This window comes from Globicephala melas, chromosome 16 (genome assembly GCF_963455315.2).
Source record: "Globicephala melas chromosome 16, mGloMel1.2, whole genome shotgun sequence".
Taxonomy (NCBI): Eukaryota; Metazoa; Chordata; class Mammalia; order Artiodactyla; family Delphinidae; genus Globicephala; species Globicephala melas.
In genome coordinates, this window is record NC_083329.1 from 26,875,285 (window position 1) to 26,898,076 (window position 22,792).

A 22,792-nucleotide genomic window follows, 5' to 3' on the forward strand; every position below is an offset into this window, starting at 1 on the left:
GTGACCACAGTTGTCTAAAATGTTCCTAGAAGCTCTGCTAACCAGCCCCAGGAGAGAGACTGGAGAGTTGGTAGGACCCCCCCATCCTCCAACTTGACACACTTCCCTTCTGCTTCTTCATCCAGGCTTCTTAGATGATCAGATGATCAGAGAAGTGATCTCTGTACCCACTTTCCCACCTTTCCCCTTCCTTGTCCCTAAACTGAAACCCCAGGTTGTCATTCTCCAAACTGTCCCTGAAAGCAGCAGCATGTCTAACTTACTCCTGTGCCCCAAATACAATACCCCGCAATTTAAGGGTTCAATAAATATTTACTGAAAGAATCAGTCCTCAAACTTCTTCAGTATATTTCCTTCTTTTCTCAGTATATCGTCCTGCCAACAATCACACACTTTTAAAATTCCCAAGGCAGCTTTTGAGGAGCTGTTCATAGGCATTAACCTCTTTTAGTCTCAGATGCTGAGGAGGAAATGCACTGATGTCCAGGTCTGGGACCCAGAGCTGAGCACATGGCCTGCCTGCCTCCCCTGAGCCTCCAGGCCCCGGGCGGGATTGTCTCGCCTCACTCATCCTTGCCGCCAAGGCCTCCTCGCCTGTATTTATATACACTAAAGCCTCTGCCCGAATAAAACATCCATGTAAAATCCAATTTCCTCAGAATATCTTTTGGAGCCTGGGCCTGAGATGGAGTAGGTAACCCCGGCCGTAACTGCCTGAACCACTCCTGCTGGCTGCAGAGGTGAGGCCCATTTTTCAATTATCTATCTGCTGCGACAGCAGCGGTCCAGCCACGGAGCCAAGGAAGGGGGAGGGGGAGCGGGAGGCAGAGCTAGGGAGAAGGGAGAGAGAGGGCAAGGACAAGGTGGGGGAGAAGGAGAGGGAGAAACCTAGGGAGAGGCACGCGGGAGAGACCCTGCACGTGGCGCCCAGTAGGTGCTCAAGAATTATTTGGAAAATAATTGACAGGAAGAGTGAATTGGGAGGGTGGGGGTGAGGCGAGGAGAGACAGTGGGTGGAGAGAAGGAGAGAGGACGCGGGAGGGGGAGAGGGGGAGGGGAGGCGAGCGTGGATGAAGCCAACAAGAGGCTCCTGTGTCAATCCGTGGAAACGGGAGGCAGAGTGATGCGGTCACAGCTCCTGCCATCAATATCCTCTAATATAAATGTCAGTGATGCTATTTTCCGCGCAGTCATTTCGCACACTGCTGATTACATTAACGTATAATGGAGGGGCGCCGGCTCCACTGCTTTCTCCCCAACCCTCCCCCCGGTGATGTGTCAATAGCCGCCTCCATGAACAAGTCAATTTTCTGCAGGCTTGGCAGCGGAATAAATCTGCCCCGGCTATGGGGAGAGCTGGAGATATTTATATATCCGGCTCCTGCCTTCCGTGTGCGCGCGTGCGTGTGCGCGGCGGGCGCAGGCTGGGGACGAGGCGGGGGGCGGGGAGCGCGCCGCCGACCTGAATGATTTCCAGCCCGGACTCAATAAGAGGAGAATTTAGAGCGGTCCCTGAGCTGGGCTCCCAGAAACAGCCTTACACGTTTATTTTCCTTAGCTGAACAGGAAAGGCGAGAATTATATGTGGATTTATAGGACAGGCGCAGCTCAACCCAAATGCGCCCGCTCCGGGGGGCGGGGAGCGCGGGGGCTGGAGGGAGGCGGCGAGCAGAGGGCGGGCCGCTGGGACTTCGGCTCTAGCCCGTGCCGGTAGGGGCGCACACCCCTCGCCGGTCGCTTTAATTACATTTGTTCTTGCCCTTCGTGAGGGGGAGACTTCGGCGCGGCCGCGTGGGGCTTTAGGTGGGGGCAAGGCGCAGGCCTGGACCGCCTGGAGCTGGGGAGGGCGGCGTGGGGGGCGCCGGGAATAGGGACGAGGAGAGACCGGGAAGGGGGGCTGTCAGCTCCAGCTCAGAAGCGGATCAATAGTACGAGATCTAACGGGCTAACTGCCAAGCCGGCGCACCGAGGCGTTGCCCCGCGGGGGCGGGAGGGGGCGGGCGAAGGACGAGAGAAAGGAAGAGGGGTAGGAGAGGGAGTGAGGACAGGGGAGGGGGAAGGGCAGGAAGAGTGGGCGAGATGGGGGGAGGAGGAAGAGAGAAAAAACGGAGAAAGGGACAGAGGGAGAGCGGAAGGGAGGGGACAGGACAGGACAGTCTTCGTGGGGGCGTCTCTTCAACATCCTTCCCCCGCTCAACGCTGGGAACAGGGAACCTGTCTGGGAGCTGCTAGACCCCGCTGCCGCCCACCCCCTGCCTCCACTCTGCCACTGAGCCGCCAGGGGGCGGTGCGACCCCGTGCTGTTCCCACGGATCTCCGCGCCACCTCTCTGGGACTTAAGTGACCCGCCGCCTCCAACGCCCGGTCCCCGCGCGGTGCCCTCTGCCCTTTCCTGGGGGCCTCCCTGCGTGGCAGGGTTGGGGGTAGGGCAGCTCGCCCCCTCCCCGCACCCCGAATAGAGGGAACCTTCTGGCTTTCGTAGTGCCCAGCATGGCACCCTGGGACCCTGGGGCGGGGAAGTGTCTCAGGGACTGGATCACCGGGCCTGGGGCTGACCCGTGCCCCCCAAAGCAAAGATACCCAAGGCTGAGCAGACACGGCTTCGGAGGCGGTGTGGGATTCGCAACGTGGCGGCGGAGCGCAGGCGAGTCTCTGGGACAGTCCCCGCGCGAAGGGTCCTTCTGCGTGTGCTGTGCGGGCGCTAAGGAGGGCAGCCAAGGTTGCTGGGATCAATGCCCAGTTTTAACTCTTTCGGTTCCTGGCCATTATCTGGCCCCTAATCTTCTGGCTATAGGCGGATCCTTTTCTCAGCTCCTGCCTGTCCCTTCCCAAACTGAGAGAGAAAATAAAATACAGCCCAACACCCCTGCTGGCAAATTCTGCCACCCAGTAGAGGGGAGCCTGGTTCAATGGGTCTCAAGCAGGGGGCATATCAGAATTACTTGAGGGAGCTCTTCAATGTAAACGTGTCGACCCACATGCACTCGTATTGTAAGGGGTGTGTATGGGCTGGCAGGGATTCCTGGAAACATGCACTTTGTCAAAGCTCCCCAGGTAATTCTGATATATTCCCATATGGGCATTGTCTGAAGAAAGGTATGACTATTGAACATTTTTTCGTGTTGGGTATGGTAGCTTAGCCTGGGCTCTTTGCCCTCATGGCAATGTCTATATGTGTTTCACTGTGTATATATGTCACTGGGTACCTGTGTCATCGGGTAAGCATTGTTTTTATGCATCTCTTTGTGCGTCCTCTGTGTAGATGTCACACATGTTGTCCTGTGTGTCACTGGTATTATCCTCAGCGTTGAGAGCACCTATTGTGTGTGTATTGTCGTACATGCCTGTCCTGATGAGAGCAAGTGTAGGGTCTCGTCGTTTGTGTCGAGCACATCTCTGTGGGCTCCATTGTGGGGCACAGCCATTGTCTCCATGTCATTGAGAGTGTGTGCTGGCAAGAGCTCATGACACAAATGGAACGAAGCTGATCTGCCCCAGAAGCAAAGGCAGCAATGACCTTCTTTTTCCAATTATATCCTGGTCAGAGGTGAGCGACCTCTCCCCACTGAGGCCGCTTCTTGTCATGCAAACTGAGCAGAAGGATGGAGATTAGAGGAATGTGACCGAGTCACGTGTGAAAACAATCAGCTATCAATGAACCCTGATCAATGCCCCAGATTACAGATGAGCCCAGGGCCCGCAGCCACTTCGGAGTTTTTCCCAAGGAGAAGAAAACACACAGTACACAACAGTCGTTCACAACACACTGCCACACACAAGTCCCACACCCAGAGAGACCCCCCAGGCACTTACACAGTCTGCGTACAGGTAGGAAGTGCCTGTTGGGGAGAGCTGAGCAAATGAATGGCCACCGGTTCTGAATTGGTGGGCAACTATTATTCGTAATAGGTGGTTATTGTTTTTGCTAATGACACAATCTTCATTCAGCTGGTAGCAGGAAGTGTAAAAGCTTGTGTTGAGTGTTTTCTATTTTAAGTCTGGAGAGTTAGGATTCTAAGTGGGTCATGGGAGGCAGTGTGGGGATTTGGAGGAAACTCTCTCGTCAGGAACAGAGCAAGAGATGGCTGTGTTGAGGGGTGGCAAAGGAAAGTCTTTGGTCAGCTGTGGGCAGGGGGCAGGTGTGCAGCGGATGGGCTCCTGGGACCAGGGCATCTTTCCTCAAGACAACTTGAAACCAGGCTGTGGAGTGAGGGAACTGAGCTTCTGATGGGCAGGGCCAGCCCTAACCACAGATATGCTCCAGGATAAGAGAGGAGACAGAATTGGGCTAGGGGAGCCGGGACCTCTGAAGGGCAGGGCCATGAGGGGCCCTCATGACTAGGCTTTAGAGGGAAGTCGAGGCAGGAATTTTGGAGACTGTAAGGACTTAGAAGCCAAGATGAGGTCGGTACCTACAGGGTCAAGGGAGACCAATGAGATGATGGGAAGAGTTATGGAAAGGCCTGAGGACCTCATCAGGCCTGGCTGAGCTTACCTCTGGCTGGGAGTCAGTGTGGCTGGGTCTAGCATGCAAGTGAGCCAAGGTTGAGGCAAGGGGAAGCATCATGCCATCTCCCTGTGGGGTGTGACAGGCAGTCCTCTGTGGCCTTTCATTGTCTTAGAATTCCTTTGGTGCACTTTTGTGGAGGTCTCACTCTTGTTTTACCCTATAGGAATGCAAAGATGGGCAAGAATGCCCTTAGGGAGATGACAGTCTAATGCAGAATAAAGAATTTGAAGATTTTCTTTTTTAAAAAAATAATATTTATTGGACTTCCCTGATGGCACAGTGGTTAAGAATCCATCTGCCAATGCAGGGAACATGGGTTCAACTACTGGTCCGGGAAGATCCCACATGCGGCGGAGCACTAAGCCCATGGGCCACAACTACTGAGCCTGCGCTCTAGAACCCGTGAGCCACAACTACTGAGCCTGCGCGCCTAGAGCCTGTGCTCCACAACAAGAGAAGCCACTGCAATGAGAAGCCCACGTACTGCAACGAAGAGTAGCCCCCGCTCCCCACAACTAGAGAAAGCCTGTGCGCAGCAATGAAGACCCAACACAGCCAAAAATAAATCAAATAAATAAGTTTAAAAATAAATAAATAATATTTATTGATTAACAAATATTTATTGAGTATATATGGTGTACTGCTATAAAGTGAATGGTTTTTTAAAATTTTTATTTTATTTTTGGCCACACTGGGTCTTTGTTGCTGCACCCGGGCTTTTCTCTAGTTGAGGCAAGCGGGGGCTACTCTTTGCTGCGGTACACTGGCTTCTCATTGCGGTGGCTTCTCTTGTTGCGGAGCACAGGCTCTAGAGCCCAGGCTCTAGAGCGCAGGCTCAGTAGTTGTAGCGCACGGACTTAGTTGTTCCATGGCATGTGGTATCTTCCCAGACTAGGGCTCGAACCCGTATCCCCTGCATTGGCAGGCAGACTCTTAACCACTGCACCACCAGAGAAGCCCAAGATTTTCTTTCTCTCTCTCTCTCTCTCTTTCTTTCTTTCTGGAAAAAAGTAGTGTTGCATAAGGGCAAACTGCCTGGATTCAAACCCCCAGCTGTGTCATTTCTCAGCTTCAGTTTATGAGTTCTCAGGCCCTCCTTTCCTCCATCTGTAGAATAGGGGTACCTACCTCTTAGGATTGTTGTGCAAATTTTAGGCAAAGCCCTTAGAACAGTGCCTGGACATAAGCGTTGGCTTTTCTCATCTTTCCTTCAGTTTTCTGGTATAGTGCCTTTGGAAAAGTCCCATTCTTGTGTCAGCAGAATTAAGGTGAAAAAGGACAAGGTAATGGGGCAGTTGGAAGACGCTGAGAGGCTGGAGTGTGTTGGGTTGGGGGCAGTGATGGGGCCTGCTGGGGGACGTGGGATCCTGGGGTGGGGTGGATGGTGTAGCTGAGACACTCCTTCTAGAGGAGGCCTAGGGCAGAAAGACGAGGAGGGGAGAGAGGTCTTCTGTGCAGAGCCCACCACAGTTAGGACAGTTCAACGGCGCTAAGTCTGCCCCCTCCCCCTGGAAGGGCACCCCTGCTGAAGCAGCTAGCCCATAGACGTTGCAGGGGCGAGGTGCATGAGAAGCCTTGCCTAACACCTTTGCTTTCCTGGGATAGGCCCATCCAGCTTCCCTTTCCCACACTTGACCTCAGCTACAGCAGCCCCCTCTGCTGGCCTCAGCAGGGCCAGACCTGATCTCCGCTGATCTCCCTTCCAGACAGTTTGGAATTGAGATGAGATGTCACAGCAGGCCCATTCTATAGCCTGGGAGATTGAGGGCCGGAAGACCCCTGAACTGAGCCTACTTGTCTACCCAGTCTCCAGTAACACTGGGGAAAGGTCCAGGCAGAAAGCTCAGCAAGATGGTTAAGTTGTAGGCTCTGAAAACAGAGTCCTGAGTGTAAGTTTGAAGTCTGATTCTGCCACTTATTAGCTAAGACGAACTTGGGCAAGTCATTTCATTTGTTTAGTCTCTGTTTCCTCATCTGAAAAATGGGAACAAGAATGCCTACGGGTTAGGTTGTTGTGAGGATCAAATAAGGTAGTGCACTTTATATAGTGTTTAGCACACACCACTAAGTGATCAACCCATTCTCCAGGAATTTGCCCAAGGAGGAACTTCCTGCTTATGGTAACACTGGCTTCCTTTAGGGGTCTTAGCCCTTAACGGTGGGCTTCTGGGGAACCTCACTGTCCCAGATTTGTTTATTCAAACCCCAAAGCACTAAATGGCTGAACAGCTGACAGAAGCTGCCGCTTCTTTATAGGATGGGGTCTGGGAGTCCTGGTACTGTGCAGCGGATAAAGGGTTAAGGCGCGTGGGGGGTGCTGGCGTGGGAGTGGGTCACCCCCTCCCCTTCCATTGATTACTCTCCTCTCCAGGTGTTTTTGTGGCCTTTTTCCCTCCCTTGGGTGCGAGTGGGGGCTGCTGGGTCCACTTCGGGCTTAGTTATTGTTTTAATTTTGGTGCTGGCTCCCTGGTGCCCGGAGTGGATAATGAAAGAGGAAAAGAGAGGTCAGGGTGGTGCCCAGGCAGCAGATTTCTGCCCGTCAGATTGGGCCTGGGTGGGTGGGGAAGTGGGGGATGTGTTAAGTTAATATCAATAAAACAACTGGAGTCTCAGAAGTGAGGACCTGCAGAGCCAAGCACAATGTCTTTGTGCTCTGAGCCTAAAGGGGCACTTTGCCTGTCCACAGTGACTCCCCAGAATGAGGCTGGGCATGGGGGTGGGGGGACAGTGAGCATACAGGCTGGGCGGGGTACAGCTCAGCGGCAGCAGGGAGTGACAGTGGAACGAGCAAGGACCTGGGCAGAGAAGGAGAGTCTCAACTCTGTCTCATGCTCTGTCCACTCTCTGGCTTTCCTCTTCCCATTGTCCTACTATGTGTCTAATCTTGAGGGTGGGCTTGGGTGGGGGTGTCTCTATGTGCTGTGGGGCTACTGGAGATGGAGAAAAATAGAGAAAGGAGGCAGAAAAGTGTAGGGGTTAAGATCATAAGCTTTGTTGTCAGACAGACCTGAATAACAGGCCAAGTTCTGCTTACTGGCTGTGCAACTTTGGCAAGTTACTGAACCTCTCTGAGCCTGAGTTTCGTCGTCTGGAAAATGGCACCAATAGTGTTGCTAACCTCAGAGGGTCATTGACATTATACACAGAGAACTCCAACCAGGGCCTGGAGTGCAGTGAGCACTCAGTACCTGCTAGCTATCCTTAGCAAGCCTGTTTTCCTCAGCTGTAAAATGGGGATATCGGTTGTAACTTCCCTATAGGGGTCTTATGGGGAACAAATTAGATAAAGCCTGTAAAGTGCTTAGCACAATGTCTAGTACATAAATAAGCCCTCAATACATGTTAGCTGTGGTTATTATATTATTTTTATCTTTATTATTCCCTGCTGCCTTGGAACTGGTGATTTAGTTGAGGAGACTGAGGCCAGGCCACTCCCTTAGCCATCTGAGGTACCTGGCTCCTTTCACAAGGGCTTTCTGAAGCCCAATCCCCTTGGAGAACCCTTCTGGTTTGTATTTTTTAATCCAGGCAGATAGAAAGTTGCCAGGAGCTGAGATGATCGCTGGACTTGCCATAGATTGGGACCCCCATGACTACCCCTGCCCCCAGGAGAAACCTGTCAGCAACATGGCCGTCTGTGGGAGGGCCGACTGGGCCTTACTCATGTCCCCCTGAAGCTCAAGAGGTGCGTGGGCTGGAGGAGGGTGCTCACCTGTTTCCATCTGGGAGGCTCTGGGGAGAACCCGGGTCTCACAACACCCCTATCCCTTTCCCATCCGTGCTCCTCCAATTCCTCTCCCTCTCCCAAGGCTGGAGGGGGGGTGGGGGCTGAGCAGATCAAAAAAGAGGGTAGTTAATGTTTCCCACTTGACCTTTCTCCCCCACCCCCAACACTTGCCCCCAGCGGGCGGGCAGGCTGAGGGGGTGAATGGAGTAGAGGGCACGATTTTCACATTAATGGCAGCATATGTTGTGTTTATTGACACCGCAGGGTCCGTGCTTGTGGTGGGGAGGGGGGCTCCTAGGAGGCCACAGGCAGGAGGGGGCTGGGGGAAGAGGAGATGGAGGGGAAGGCTGCCTGCGGGTGGGGAGGGGAGAGAGGGGAGCCTGCGGCCTGGGGGGAGGGAGGCAGGAACAATATTGTTGCGCGAGCACACCAGGTGCTCGCTGTCAGCCCGAACAAAAAGGAAGAGTCAGCAACTCTGAGGCGGGGCGGGGCGGGGCGGGGCCGGGCGGGGGGGGCGGCGGGAGGCGGGAGCCACCGCCTGCTCCAGCCTTGCAGCCTCTCCCTGTTAACCCCTGCTCTGCCACGCTGCTGAAGAAGGGAGGAGCATCCGGGGGATCTCCCCTCAGCCCTGGTCTATTCAGAGATACCACATCCTCGTTAGTTCTCTGGGAGATGTGGTTACGTCTGGGGTCGGTAGTGGCAGGACTTTCCTTTCCCTTCCTCAAAGCCTGAAGGAAATGAAGCCCCCTCTCTGTTCCACGCTTTCCATAATGGGGGCGCGTGGCGGGGGCGGACTTTATGTAGTCCTTGGGAAGTCGGCAAACCAGAATGGCAGGAGTCAGTGACCTAGGGCTTCTGAAAGCAGCTGCAGGTAGGGGCTGTGTGAAGAAGGGATTTAAAAAGGGGATGATGGGCCCTCCAACGGAGGAAGTGAGGTTGGAAAGATCCCCACAAGTCCCCTCTCCCTACCATGGCGGCAGATTCCTTGCCTCCTGGACGTCTTCCCAGGGTTGTCTGGCCTAGGGCCAGGGGAGCAGGAGGAGAGGGGGACTTGGCCTGTTCTGTAGAGATGGCTCTCAGTCAGCTGAGAAGACTGGCTTGCTCACTCCTTAGTCTGAAAAGCACTGGGGGCTCATCCTGGAAACCCAGGATGAGGAGGGTAAATAGCAAAATGGGCTCACCACCCTGGACCCCAATCTGGAGGTCTGGGAGGGTCTCCTGGGTTCCTGGCTGGGGAGCAGAGCTGCAGGTGCCCGGCTTTCACTGGTCTCCCTGTCTCCCTTCCCCTTCCTGCAAAGCCAGGAAGGGAAGCAACGTGCTCGGAGATGCTAGGACTCGGCTTTCAGCATTCTCACGGCTTGGGTCCCTCCCCTAGGGTTGCGGGAGGATGGGAGGGAGGGAAAGAGGATCTCTGAGGGGAAGAAGGGGGACTGGCCTCCCCCTACCCCAAGGAGGCAAGAGTTAGGGTTTATACTCCACCCCTGAGTGCTGGTCTCCTCCAGCCTGTGACCTAACATTCTGGAACCTTCCATATGGGCGTTAACTACCGTCCTGGCTATTCTATTCTAGAGTCCATGTCTTGGGCACTCTGGATTAGTGTCCTAAATCCCCAGGCACTGGGGCAGGGGGAGGGGAGGCACTAGAGGAGGAGGATGGTGACCTTTCATATCTCCACTCTCGAGCCCCACCGCTGTCTGGCCACCAGGGGTCTCTGAATATAGGTGCAGAGGCCTCTGGGGATGTCGCCACCCAGGGCTGCACTCGAGGCGGGCACGCCGGCCTGGAACCCTCCTCGCCACCTTCGCCTTGCAGACAGGCAGCTCCAGCCCTCGCACCTCGCGCTCGGGGGCACCCTCTCCCGCGCGGCGGCACGAAGGCCGGCGCAGAGCCTGCCGCTCGCACCCCTCGCCGCTCTCACCCCTTCTCTTCCCGGGGCTGCAGGCCGGGGCCGCGCCCCGCCTCGCCGGGCTCCAGCTGCGCACGGAGCGGTCCCGGCTCGGCTCCAGCTCCTCAATGGCCCTGCTCCCCCATTACCCTGATGTCGGCCCCTCTCCCCCTCGGCTTTATCGGCTCTCAGCCGTCTCCGCCAGGGTAATGAGGGCCCTCCTAATTACCATCGCACAAACTCCACTTACATTAACAGCTCCTTCCGAGGAGCGGCAACATCTGCTGTGCGCAGGCAGGCGCCCCTCCCCCGCCTCTCGCCCCCCTTCCCTCGCCGCTCCCCTCTTTCTGGGTCCTCTTCCCCGACCCTCTTCTCCACCCTCTCTGACCCCCAGCTCCTACTCTTCTCTTCTAATCTCTTCTCTATTCATGCCCTCCCCGCCACTCTGCCAGCCAGGCCCTTTTCAACTTCAGCATCCCAGAATGAGAGATCCACGTAGAGGCAGGGCCCCAGAGGTACGGAGAGATGGAGACACTCAGATAGGCGGGGCCGGGCTCCAAGAGACGCATAAACTCAGGGCCCCAGAAACACTGCCAGGAACAAGTAGAAAGTGGAAGCAGCAGAGATTGTGAAAGAGATGGATGTGTGGGGTGCGCCAGACTACCTGTGCGGAGCGGGGCAGGGGCTGTCTTGTCCAGGGCAAGGTATGTGCACGGTATGCACATATGTGGACACGTGTCATGTATTGTGCATGCTCATTTCAGCATCGTGTGTATATGTACACGTCAGTGTATGCGTGTGTATGTGTGCATTCACGAGTACATCTATTAATCTATTATGCATTTGCATCAGGTATGTAATTATATTTGCCTAGATGTATCTCTGTGCTTGCATTCTGTGACTGTGTATCTGTGTATGGGCATATACTTGTCTATCATATATGTGATGTTGCATGTGTAGCAGTTGAGTATGACTTGTGTACATGTATGATCCATGTTCAAAATCGTGTGTGTACTTGGGTGAGATGCCTATGTGGCTCTGGGTGTGTTTGCATCTCTGCATGCATGCCTATGCATGTGTGTATCATCTGTGTAATTATTTGATGAGAGTGGGAGCATGTGTGTGTTCCTGCTCCATGGGGGATGACAGGCAGTTGGGAAGACACTGAGCCCATTTTATCTGAGGTTAACAGGGGTCACATTTCACTCCTGGAAGTCCCTCCTCCTCCCCCCACCCCATACAATTAAGCCTCAGTGTGGTGGAAAGACAGCCAACAGACATTAAGAAAGTTCAACAATATTATCAGCTCCTAATCCAATTAGTTACTGTTTATTTGGGAATCCAGCTCCAGGTCAGCTTCTGGGGAGGAGGCCTGGGAGATAGGTGGGCATGGGATGGGGACAGGCTGAAAGAAACTACTAAAGGTGGCCAGGGCTGTATCCCCATGGCTGGAAGCCGGGGTGGGGGCAGGATCCCAAAACACCACCTAATACTGTACCTCCCACTTGCTACTTGGAAGCTGGGTAGCTCTGGGGAAGGGCCTGCACTGCACAGGAGGGGCTGAGATATGGGGTTTCATTTCCAGAGATTGGGGTGTAAGAGAAGAGGGGTTGTCTCCATCATCTGAGAGACCACCTGCCTCTTTCCAGCCTTGGGATCCCTAAGAGGTGGCTGGGAGCTGGACAGCCTGCCTCAGGGCTGTGGCCAGGTTCCCTCTGGATGGGAGTCAGAGGAGGAGATGTTGGTAAATGCACTATTAGTTCTTGAAGCCACTTCATTAATCCTGCCCTCTGTTTTATTTCCTCTTTTCTCTCCCACATCCTTTTCTGAGCTTTAGCGGGACCTTTACTCCCTCCCACCCCAGGACAAGCAGGGGCAGTAACTTGAGCCCATAGGGTTCCCAGGGTCCCTCTCCTGAGTATAAATAGTGGAAGAGAACCAGAACATGGACTCCTGACCTTGGACAGGGAGCTGCTCAGTGGGACTAAGGGCCCTGGGCAGGAGGGGAATAGGTGAGGTGTCTTCACCCTGCTCTGACCCTCCCTGACCTCTCAGGGATGGACAATATCCTGGGTGCCCAGGATATGCAGACGTCTAACAGGAAAAGGGATGGCTGCTGTATTCCAGGCCAGATTCCAGGCCACCCTAGCTCAGCAGTCAGGGGCAGGCAGGGCTGACACTGTGGTGAACTCAGACACCATCTGTGGCCAAATCAGCGTGACAGGAACAGCCATGCTCCTCCAGGAGCCAAGCCAGGGGTCATTTTTGCATGTTTCTTAAGGATAAAAGTCCATGGGCCTGAGCCCCCCAGAACTCGACTGCTTGTTCTTCCTGCCCCCAGTGCCCTCCTCTCAATATAGAAACCCCACGATTCGCTTTCTCCTCACTGCCCTTTCCAGGCACATATTCTTGAAAACACACACACAACTATATATACACACACACCTACTCACAAACCTGCCTCTAAGACTCCAGGCTGGAGATGGCCAGGGTATAAAGACATTGGCAGTGTTCCTCATCTAAGGACTTACAAAGGATCTCTGTGCTTTACAGAAGACTCCTCTGAAAGACATCTCCCCATTTCCACCCCCAAAAGATAACAATGAGGATAATACTTTAACGATAATGATAATAATACATATATTTACCCTAGCAGTTTTCATCCTTAGTCAAGCCTTGGAGTCACACAAAAGGGCTCTTAAAAAATGTACATGCCCAGGCTCCACCCTGGATCAAGCCAATCTGTATCTCCACGGTTGGGTCCCTGGAATCCATATATTTTATAAAGCCCCATAAATGTTGGCTATGGTTTAAAAAGTCTATCAGTTTTTAACATTGCAATTTACAAATGACAAAGCACTGCCTCTTGTTCTCTCATTAGCCAGAGCAGTATTATTATCTCCATTTTATAGATGAGGAAACTGTGGCCCAAGCTGATTAAAGGTAGTGGTTTTCCCTTCCTTCCTTCCTTCCTTCCTCCCTCTCTTTCTTTTTTAACATATTTATTTATTTATTCATTTATTTTGGCTGCACTGGGTCTCAGCCGTGCCACAGGGATCTTCGTGGTGGCATGCGGGCTCTCAGTTGCAGCATGCATGTAGGATCTAGTTCCCCGACCAGGGATCGAAGCTGGGTCCCCTGCATTGGGAGCGCAGAGTCTTAGCCACTGGACCACCAGGGAAGTCCCATCTCTCTTTCTTTTTTTATTAAGGAACCAGGTCTCCTGACTCCAAGGGCAGCTTGTCAGGTTCCAACAGAATCTAGTCAGTCATTGGAATTTAGAACACCTAGATGGGTCTGCCCTGATGAAAGAGCTCCCTTCTTTGTGATGTCTGCTTCCAAGCTCAGCCTCTTCCTGGATATCAATTCCTTTAATTTAACAATCCCTTATTAAGCTCTTACTTAGGCAATATAGAACATCTCAAGAGGAATAAGACAAGAGTCTTGCTCTCTACTATGTGGCAGGAGAGAAGCAACGTGATGCATTTGGACAAACAGGGACTTTGGTGTCAGGTAGTTTTGCATTTGTATTCTTGTTCTACTATATATCATCCATGTCATTTTGTTCAACTTATAAGCAGCTCAGAGCCTCACTTGTAAAATGGAGATAATAATACCAGCTTTCTAGAGTTGTTCCTAGTGTCACATCTGATCAATAGATGGTAAATATGATTACTATTATTTGAAATATAAAGAACTATAACACCTGCCTGAATGGCTATAATTAAAAAGGTTGACAATACTGGAGCAACTAGAACTCACACATTGTTGCGAGTGTAAGTTGGTAAAATCACTTTGGATTAATGTTTGGCAGTACCTACTGAAACTATGTATATCCTACAACTCTGCAAATCTACTCCTGAGTATATGCCCATGAGAAATAAATACGCCCACCAAAAGTCATGTACAAGAATGTTCACAGCAGCTGATTTTATAATAGTCCTGAATGGGGACAACACAAATGTCCATCCACAAGAGAACAGGTAAATAAATTTGACATAGTCACACAATGGAATACTACAAAGCAAGGAAAAAGAATAGACTACTGAAATATGCACGGATGTAGATGAACCTCACAGATATAATGTTGCACGAAATAAGCTGGACACAAAGAGTTTATACTGTATGATTCAGTTAAATAAGGTTTCATAACAAGCAAAATTATTCTAGGATGATAGAAGTTAGAATAGGAGGTACTGGGGAATGGGGCACAAAGGATCCCTGTGGAGTGCTAGAAATGTGCTATATCTTGATCTTAGAGGTTACGCGTGTGTGTATTTGCTTGGGCGTGTGTATGTAAAAATTCATTTAAAATTCACTTCAGATTACTACACTTGGCTGTATATAAGTTATACTTCAATTAAAAATAATTATGCTATGAGGCAGCCTAAGATTGATGTCTTGAGAGGAGTAAAAAGGACTATGGAACTCAAAGGAAGAGGTATACCCGGTGGTCATCATGCTTAGGGAGGCGATCAGGAAAGGTTTTGTAAGAAGAGGCATTTATTATGGGACTTGAAGAAAAGATGGAACATTGGTAGGTAGAGAAGGAAAGAGCTGTTGACAAAAAAGGCATTTTCCAGTTGGGATGCTCTTGTGTTAAGGGTGGGGAGGAGGAAGAAGCCTGCAGAGGCAGTTTGAGATTAGATCAGCGAGACCCTCCCTGAGTGCCAGCTGAGAAGTTTGTACCTAAATGGGCGCCAGAGTGTTTGAGCAGTACAGGGGCTTAATGGAGTGTGCTTAAATAAGATTCATCTGGCCGCAAGTGGATTGGCTGAATGGAGGGGAAAGAGGCAGGGTGTCCCTGTGAGGCAGCCTGTGGGCCTGCTGCAGACCCAAGGGCTGTGGGATCCTGGGCCCCAGTCCCTTTGGGTGGCAGGGCCATGCCCCAGGAGGAGCCAAGGTGCAGTGATGGGAGTCAGGAGAAGCAGGCATGAGGAGATGGCTCAGCTGAGGGTGGAGTCCTCAGGGAGACAGGTTCCTCTCCAAGCCCCCATTGGGGCATCTGCTGCTGCTGCTTCTGCATTCCTTCACCACTGGGCCCAGAACACTGAGCTCTGGTTTTTGCCCCGCGGGACTACTGGAAGCTGGGCCTGGAAAAGTGCTCTTCTGTGCCTGTCTCCTGCCTTCCAGCAGAGCCCAGCACTGTGCCAGGGATGGAGAAGATGAGTAAGAAACATTTATAAAGTGAAGTCTTAGTTGAGTCTGGCTCAACTAAGACAGCAGGAAAGTCCTCAGAAAACTGAAAAGAATAGAAGGAAAGTGTAGTTTGCCTGAGATTGCATGTATCACTCACCAGCTGTGTGATCTTGAGCAAGTTACTTTCTGTGCCTTGACTCCTTCTAGGTCTGTGGGGATAATAATAGTGCCTGTTTCCCAGAGTTATTGTGAAGATGAAATGAAATAAAGCATCCAAAGCAACTGGAATAAGGCCTGATATATAGTAGCTCCGGAGAAACGTTAGTGATTTGTATAATTGCTTCCAATGGTGGGATTAAAGGTTTTCTTTCTCTTGTTTCTTTACACTTACTTTCTGCAATAAGCATGGATTACTTGGCTAAGCAGGGAAAAAATTAAGTAAAACAGGGAAGAAAAAAGAAACTGGTGATAGAAACATGCTTGAAGGGGCAACCAGAGAAATGGACACTCTTACTCAGAAGCACTCAGCCCCAGAGCAGGGAGAAGGGGCTGTCCCCATATGCCTGGCTCAGCTCAGAGGCTTGAGTACAGAAGGCGGTTGTGTTTGAACCTTAAAGAGTAAGAGAGGTTTACATTGATTGGCATGTAGATGACTCAGCTCTACAAACCCAACATCTTTAATAAAAAAACATCATTGGGACTTCCCTAGTGGTCCAGTGGCTAAGACTCCACGCTTGCAATTCAGGGGGCCTGGGTTTGATCCCTGGTCAGGGAACTAGATCCCACATGCCATAACTAAAGATCTTGTGTGTGGCAACTAAGACCCAGCGCAGCCGAATAAAACAAGAAATATTTTTTTAAAAAGCCATCATTCATTGAGTGCTTACTAGGTGCCAGAGTTTTTATATATTATACTAATCATTGCCACTACACTACAAGGTAAATATTATTACCCCAATTGTTACACCACTCTGAGAAATAACTTACCCAAGGTCCTACCACAAAGCTGAGATTTTTAACCCAGTGTTGAATGACTTCTTCTTTCCACTAACTCTCCAGGCCATATTCCACATATAAGATGCAGGAAATTCCTCTAAAAGGGAGGATGCTGGGCAGCCAGGCTCTAAGGCCGGGATCCCCCCTCCCCAAGCAGTCCCTGGACTTGTCCCCAGACCTCCTCCCTAAAGGCAGGTACCAGGCACTGGTCCCTGTCCCTAATCCAGTCAACATTGCCTCAGTCTCCCACCCTCCTAGATGGCTGACTCCCCGTCCCCCAACACCCTCTTCTCCGCTAGAACTCCCCTCCACCCCCTCCTCCATTCTCTCTTCATCGCTGGACACCCACTCCCCTCCCCTGCCTGCCAACACCATCCATCAGCAGCACTTGAAGCTCTGCTGCAGCCCCTCGAAGTTGCTAAATCCCCTGTTTGGTTTAGTTCCACTCCACCTCCCCCTGCACAGAGGGACCCAATGGGACGTAGGGAAATTATATATGTAATAAAGAGCTGGTTTGCTCTGATAATTCTGATAATGATACACACCTCACACCTTCCCCCCGACACACATTGCCATATATACATGCACATATTATACCCTACACCTCCCAATCCACATACCCACCAAAACACATTCCGACCTGTGGACATGCAGCTCACATCCTGGTGACACTCCCCTGACCAGCGTCTATATTCACCCCACTAAGGTACATTCTCTGGAAATGTTCTGGGTCAGCTCTCCTCCTCCTGGTTCCCATAACACGCTGCACACCCTCATCATGGCATTTACTGCCTGTGTCCTGAGGCCTGTCTTCTCTGAAGCCCATTAGACTATGAGCAGGAATAGCAGCTGTGGTTCAATATTAAGCAAGCACGCTGCTTGGGGAACATGGTGGCTCCCTCATAACCTTGTTGAGTGAATGACTGAATGAATGAAGAAATGAGTGAATGCACACATCACTACAGTCATCTCCTGAGAAACACACATTACATCTTGGGATATCCCCCATCCCTACCTGCCCCCCATCACCTGTCTGACTGTATCTTTCACTTACAACAACACACACACCACACACTATGGAGGCATTCACTTGTGCTAGGGGGGTGCTCGTGACACACACCTCAGCTGCCTGGGATCCTCCTGTGTGTGTGGCGGGGAAATAGGGGGAGGGAATGTGTATTTGAGCATGGGTGAGTATGTGTGATGAGTGTGCAAGTGTCTGAGCGAGCGTATGTATGTGTGTACATGCATGCACGGGCACCCAAGCTTTGGATTCCCCACTCTTAGCTTACTCCGTATCTTCTTAAAAATCTTGACAAGAATCATGTGGTTCTTGTTCAGGTTTCCTTTTCTTCCTCCCCCCACCTAAAGTCTGGCTCCTTTTAGAGAGAAATTTTCTCCTCAGTTTCCCTGTTTTTCTGCAGCCCAGGGAGCCTTCGGAAGGAAAGAGGGGTGGGGGGGTAGGTAAGATGAGGAAGTCTCACTTCAGGTCAGCTCTACTCCTATGGTCCTGGTCAGTGTTCTCCCTGCTTCCACCTGCCCTCTACCACCACTTCCTGCCCTCATTCACATCTAGGAGAAAGCAGAACCCAAACACAACAGCCTCTGCCCTCTGAGGACTAGAAAGCCCGGGGCCCCCAGGCTTGCTGATCGCCCACACTGCTTGGGGCCACCTCTCTGTCTCCACTCATGAATCCTGGCCTCTGTGGCTCTGTGCTCTTCCTGGTCCCCTTCTTGCCTCTAACCCGGTGTCTTTGCTTGACTATCACCATCCGGCTAGCCAGCTCCCAATCACCTTCCCTGGCTCCCTTTCCTCACCTGTGGCAGGGGTCCCACACGGCCCTGCCCTTGGACGGCTTTTCTTTAGGGAACCTCAGAGAACCTCCGAGTCATGGAGACTCAGCCATTTTCCCAAGGTGGAGCCCTCTCCTGGGCAAACTTAGTCACTGCAGCAGCTTTCTGCCTCTGAGGGTGACTTCAGCCAAGCTCTGGCCTCTCTCCTCTCCTCACTGACCTGCAGAACCCGGCTCCTGGGTCCTCTCCATGTCGCCCTGCCCCCAGTCATGCAGGCGTCCTTTGGCCCCTCCTGGACTTATCCTCTGTTTGATCCTTATGGTCACTGCCTCCCCCTTGCTGCTCCTCCACCATCACCCCAGGCCTGCCTCAGCCTCCTGCAGCTCTCCTTAGACAAGCCTCCCAATCACCTAGGTTCTGGAGGGTTCTGGGTCTGCCTCAGAGAGAGCCACTCACAATCAGCCTGTCCTCCTCACATGTACCAGAATGCTTGATTTTCTTTTTTCTTTTTTAAAAAAAACACTGATCTGATCATGTCACAGCTCTGTCAATGGCTCCCCACTCTTCTAGGATAAAGGCCCCAAATCTTCCTAAAGCCTGGTGGGCTCTGGCATAGCCTGGCCTCTGTTGACCTCCCATCCTCCTATTACGTTCTCTGCACACCCTGAGACCCAGCCACAACGACTTTCCTAAGGATCTTTCTACTCCTGGGACTCTCCAGGCCTCCTCTGCAAGCCACAGAGGGCATGTTGCTTGCTCTGTCTGAAATGCTTTTCTCTTTTCTTTTCACCTATTCAACTCCTTCTCATCCTTCCAACATCAACTCAGATGTTACTTCCTCAGAACAGCCTTGCTTTGCCTTGCCTCCTAAACTACATGTGTTCATAGCATCAGGAATACCTGCTTGGTTGGACTAACTACTTTTATAATTTTACATTTATTTATGTGATTATTTCTTCAATGTCTGACTCACCCACTAGAGCTCTGGAGAATAAAGAGTATGTTTTTGTGCATCACTGAATCCACAGGGCAGTATCTGGTACATGGGAGGTCTTTGATTTTCGGTGAAACTTCTCTCTTTGTCCAGCCTGAGACTGCTGATTAATTCATTCATACCTCAAATAGTTATCAGATAGTACTTGCTTTGAGTCCTTTCATCATGTTACTTACCTTCTCAAGAACTTTCTGTGGTTCCCTATTACCTCACAAACTAAGTCTAAAGTCCTCTCTGGATTTTTCAGGCTTTGATAATCTAGCTTCCTCCACTCAATCCAAATTTATTTTCTATCACTACTCTTTGCTTCCATCAAGCAAACTCAGTAGCCCATAAAAATTCCTTGTTTAGTCTCACCTTCATATCTTCATTCACACCATTCTCTCTGCTTGGAAGGACTCTCTTCTTTATCTTCACTTAAATCTTACTCATCCTTTAAGGCCAAGATCACATCCCAGTTCTTACACAAAGCCTTCCCTGACCATTCCAGCACTCACTGAGCTCCCATGGCCTGTACTCTCCGTACACCCAGAATATCAGAGACTGTCAACCTTGGAAGGACCACAGAGACCACAGGTTCAACCAAAGTCTGATCAACCTCTAAAATCATATTTTCCAAGCTTCAGCATTCAAGTACCAGCTTCATAATTCATGCCATATCCATATACCACCAATAATGTTACTTATTTGATATTTTTCTTCAAATCAACTTCCTATTTTTTACTTGAGTATGTTTATTATTTAAAAAAAGAACAAACCCTACAGCACTACAGTAACTGGAAAACCAACCATCAGTTGCCAAAAATAGAAAGTCATTATAAAAAAGTAAAATAAAAAAACCAATGAAATTCCATTCTAGCTGGATACCACTGCCTGCCAGAACTCTTGAGCCTAAGGTCTCCTCTCTCTTTGTTAAAAAAGGAGAGAAGAGAAACATGTGTCACAGAGGTGTTGAAGATACACAAGCACCAAACTGAGACTTTCTCTTTGATAAAACTGGACAAATCAAATAACCCAAATGTCCGTCAATGGAAAAGTAATATCTTTGTGTGTGTGTTGGGCGCAGGGGGGGGAAAATATACAAAACATAAAACGTTACCATTTTAGGACTTCCCTGGTGGTGCAGTGGTTAAGAATCCGCCTGCCAATGCAGGGGACATGGGTTTGAGCCCTTCCCTAGGAAGATCCCACATGCCGCGGAGCAACTAAGCCCGTGCGCCACAACTACTGAGCCTGTGCTCTAGAGCCCGCGAGCTGCAACTCCTGAGCCCACGTGCCACAACTACTGAAGCCCACACACCTAGCACTCTGCAAAAAGAGAAGCCACTGCAATGAGAAGCCCACGCATCACGACAAAGAGTAGCCCCTGCTCCCCTCAACTAGAGAAAGCCCACACGCAGCAACGAAGACCTAACACAGCCAAAATATATATATATTAAAAAATTAATTAAAATTTTAAAACATTACCATTTTAACCATTTTTAAGTGTATAGTTCAGTCCAGTGGTGTTACATTCACATTATTGTGCAATCATCACTGCCATTGTCTTCCCAATTATTTTTATCTTCTCAAACTGAAATTCTGTACCCATTAAACACTAACTCCCTATTCCCTTCCTTGCCCCAGCGATTTGACGACCATTCTACTTTCTGTCTCCATGAAGTTGGCTACTCTAGGTGCCCCATGTAAGTATAATCATACAGTATTTGTCATTTTGTGCCTGGCTTATTTCACTTGGCATCATTTCTTCAAAGTTCATGCATGTCATAGTATGTGTCAGAATTTCCTTCCCTTTAAAAGCTGAATAATACTCCGTTGTATGTATATACCACATTGTGTTTATTCACCTGTCGATGGACAGTTCTTAGCAGCGTTATTCACAAGACCCAACGGGTTGCTTCCAACTTGGGCCCTCGGGAAAAATGCTGCTAAGAATATGGGTGTAAGGAAAGTGATATCTTTTACAACAGTCTGTGGTATCCTCACACAGTGGAATATTATTATTATTATTTTATTTTTTATTTTCTTGGCCGTGCTGTGTGGCTTGTGGGATCTTAGTTCCCCGGGATCGAACCCGGGCCCACGGCAGTGAAAGTGCCGATTCTTAACCCCTGGACCGCCAGGGAATTCCCTCACATGTGGAATATTATACTGTAGTCAAAACAAAGGAACTTGGGCTTCCCTGGTGGCGCAGTGGTTGAGAGTCTGTCTGCCAATGCAGGGGACACGGGTTCGTGTCCCGGTCCGGGAAGATCCCACATGCCCCGGAGCGGCTGGGCCCATGAGCCATGGCTACTGAGCCTGCGCGTCCGGAGCCTGTGCTCCGCAACGGGAGAGGCCACAACAGTGAGAGGCCCACATACCACAAAAAAAAACAAAGGAACTTAAGTGACATGAAACAATATGGATGACTCAATATAATATGTGAAACAGTCCAAGAAAATTATATACAGCCTGATACCATTTTTAAATAAAATTAAAAAGTTAAAATTTTAAATATACTTTTTAGGAATACATTTAGGTGCAAATATATTAAACTATATGAACTATATTAAAAGGAAAGCAAGAGAATGATGAATATGGGATTTAGGATGTTAACTGCCTCAATCAGAAGCATGGAAGGGAACACAGGGACCATTTGGTTAGTTGTTAATATTGTCAAGGTCTGAGATTTTGTTTTCGGTGATAAATTCATGGGGTGCTTATAGTATTATTTAAAAGCGACTAATTTAAAAAACTAACTAAATATATATATAAAGTGGTCCATACAAGGACCAAGATGAGATTGTGTCATGAACAGAGGAATATGATTAATCCAGTTCTGTGAACCCAATGGAAAAAAGAAAAGAAGTGGACAAGAAAATAACTTTCTCACTATGGGATTCAGTGTGATTTAATGTCTTGTCAACGTACCATCAAAAATCATCTGGCATTCTGCCAGAGGTCCAATTTCTACACTTGGGGAAACAGCTCTAAAGTATCTCTGTCATGAGGCTGCCTGCTTCCTCCGCCATTTTGCTTACCTCCCACATGAGGGAACTTCATGGACTTCTGGAGATACTTACCTGGACAGATCCTTTTGTCAGGAAATATTCCCTGGCATGGAGAGAATTCAGCCTCCCTGCAATCCTGCCCACTGTCTTGTTCTTGCCTTGGTGCCTGGCACAGGCTTGGGCACATAGGAACCCAGAGTTTTCATATCAGTTGCTTCATGCTTAAGCCTCCAGCCTTGGAGAAGGAGCCAAGCCAATGTTTCCAACTGTAAGACAAAAGAATCCCAAACCTTTATGAAAGAGAGCCTTTTTGCTCAATATAATCCATTTTGGGGGAAGAAAACAGCATTCTTAATAAAAACACTTAAGCAATTTGCTGATAAACTTTTAAGTGGATTCAATCTTCTTCTCAGTTTTCCATTTACCTCTGCAGCTGTGAGAGTGGGATGCATTTTATCCAGACATTATTTTTGTATGTCCAGTTTAACAATGATTCTAACCACTCTTCTTCCTCTAGATGTGTCCACCAAGAGGTAATCCTTGAATTGGCCTCTTAGAGGGCTCTTCACTTGCAGCAAGACTGAAGTAAAACTTTGACACATGCTCGTAAATAAATGGTCTAAAAAGTCTTTTTTAATGTGTTGGGGTTTTTTTCTTTAACACAACTGAATACTTGAAGGAAGGTGGGCTAGAATTTCTTAGCCATATTTTTACTAATGCCCCGGGCTTGGATTAACTGAGACTCCTCGGTCCA

General features: G+C 50.0%; 3 long non-coding RNA genes across 3 annotated transcripts in view; 1 reads left to right on the forward strand and 2 right to left on the reverse strand.

The window, feature by feature from the left end:
• Positions 1 to 2,702, reverse strand: part of LOC132593644 (uncharacterized) — a 21,787-nt gene extending 19,085 nt beyond the window's left edge. Inside the window, exon 1 of the long non-coding RNA XR_009559378.1 lies at positions 2,581 to 2,702. This is a non-coding gene — a long non-coding RNA (uncharacterized lncRNA). The remainder of the gene's footprint in view (positions 1 to 2,580) is intronic.
• Positions 2,129 to 22,658, forward strand: LOC138842372 (uncharacterized). The gene is made up of 3 exons (XR_011376802.1): positions 2,129 to 2,644; positions 20,672 to 20,730; positions 22,556 to 22,658. It is a non-coding gene; the product is annotated as an uncharacterized lncRNA (long non-coding RNA).
• The window catches only part of LOC138842373 (uncharacterized), a 31,323-nt gene continuing 30,565 nt past the window's right edge, over positions 22,035 to 22,792 (reverse strand). Inside the window, exon 4 of the long non-coding RNA XR_011376804.1 lies at positions 22,035 to 22,304. This is a non-coding gene — a long non-coding RNA (uncharacterized lncRNA). The remainder of the gene's footprint in view (positions 22,305 to 22,792) is intronic.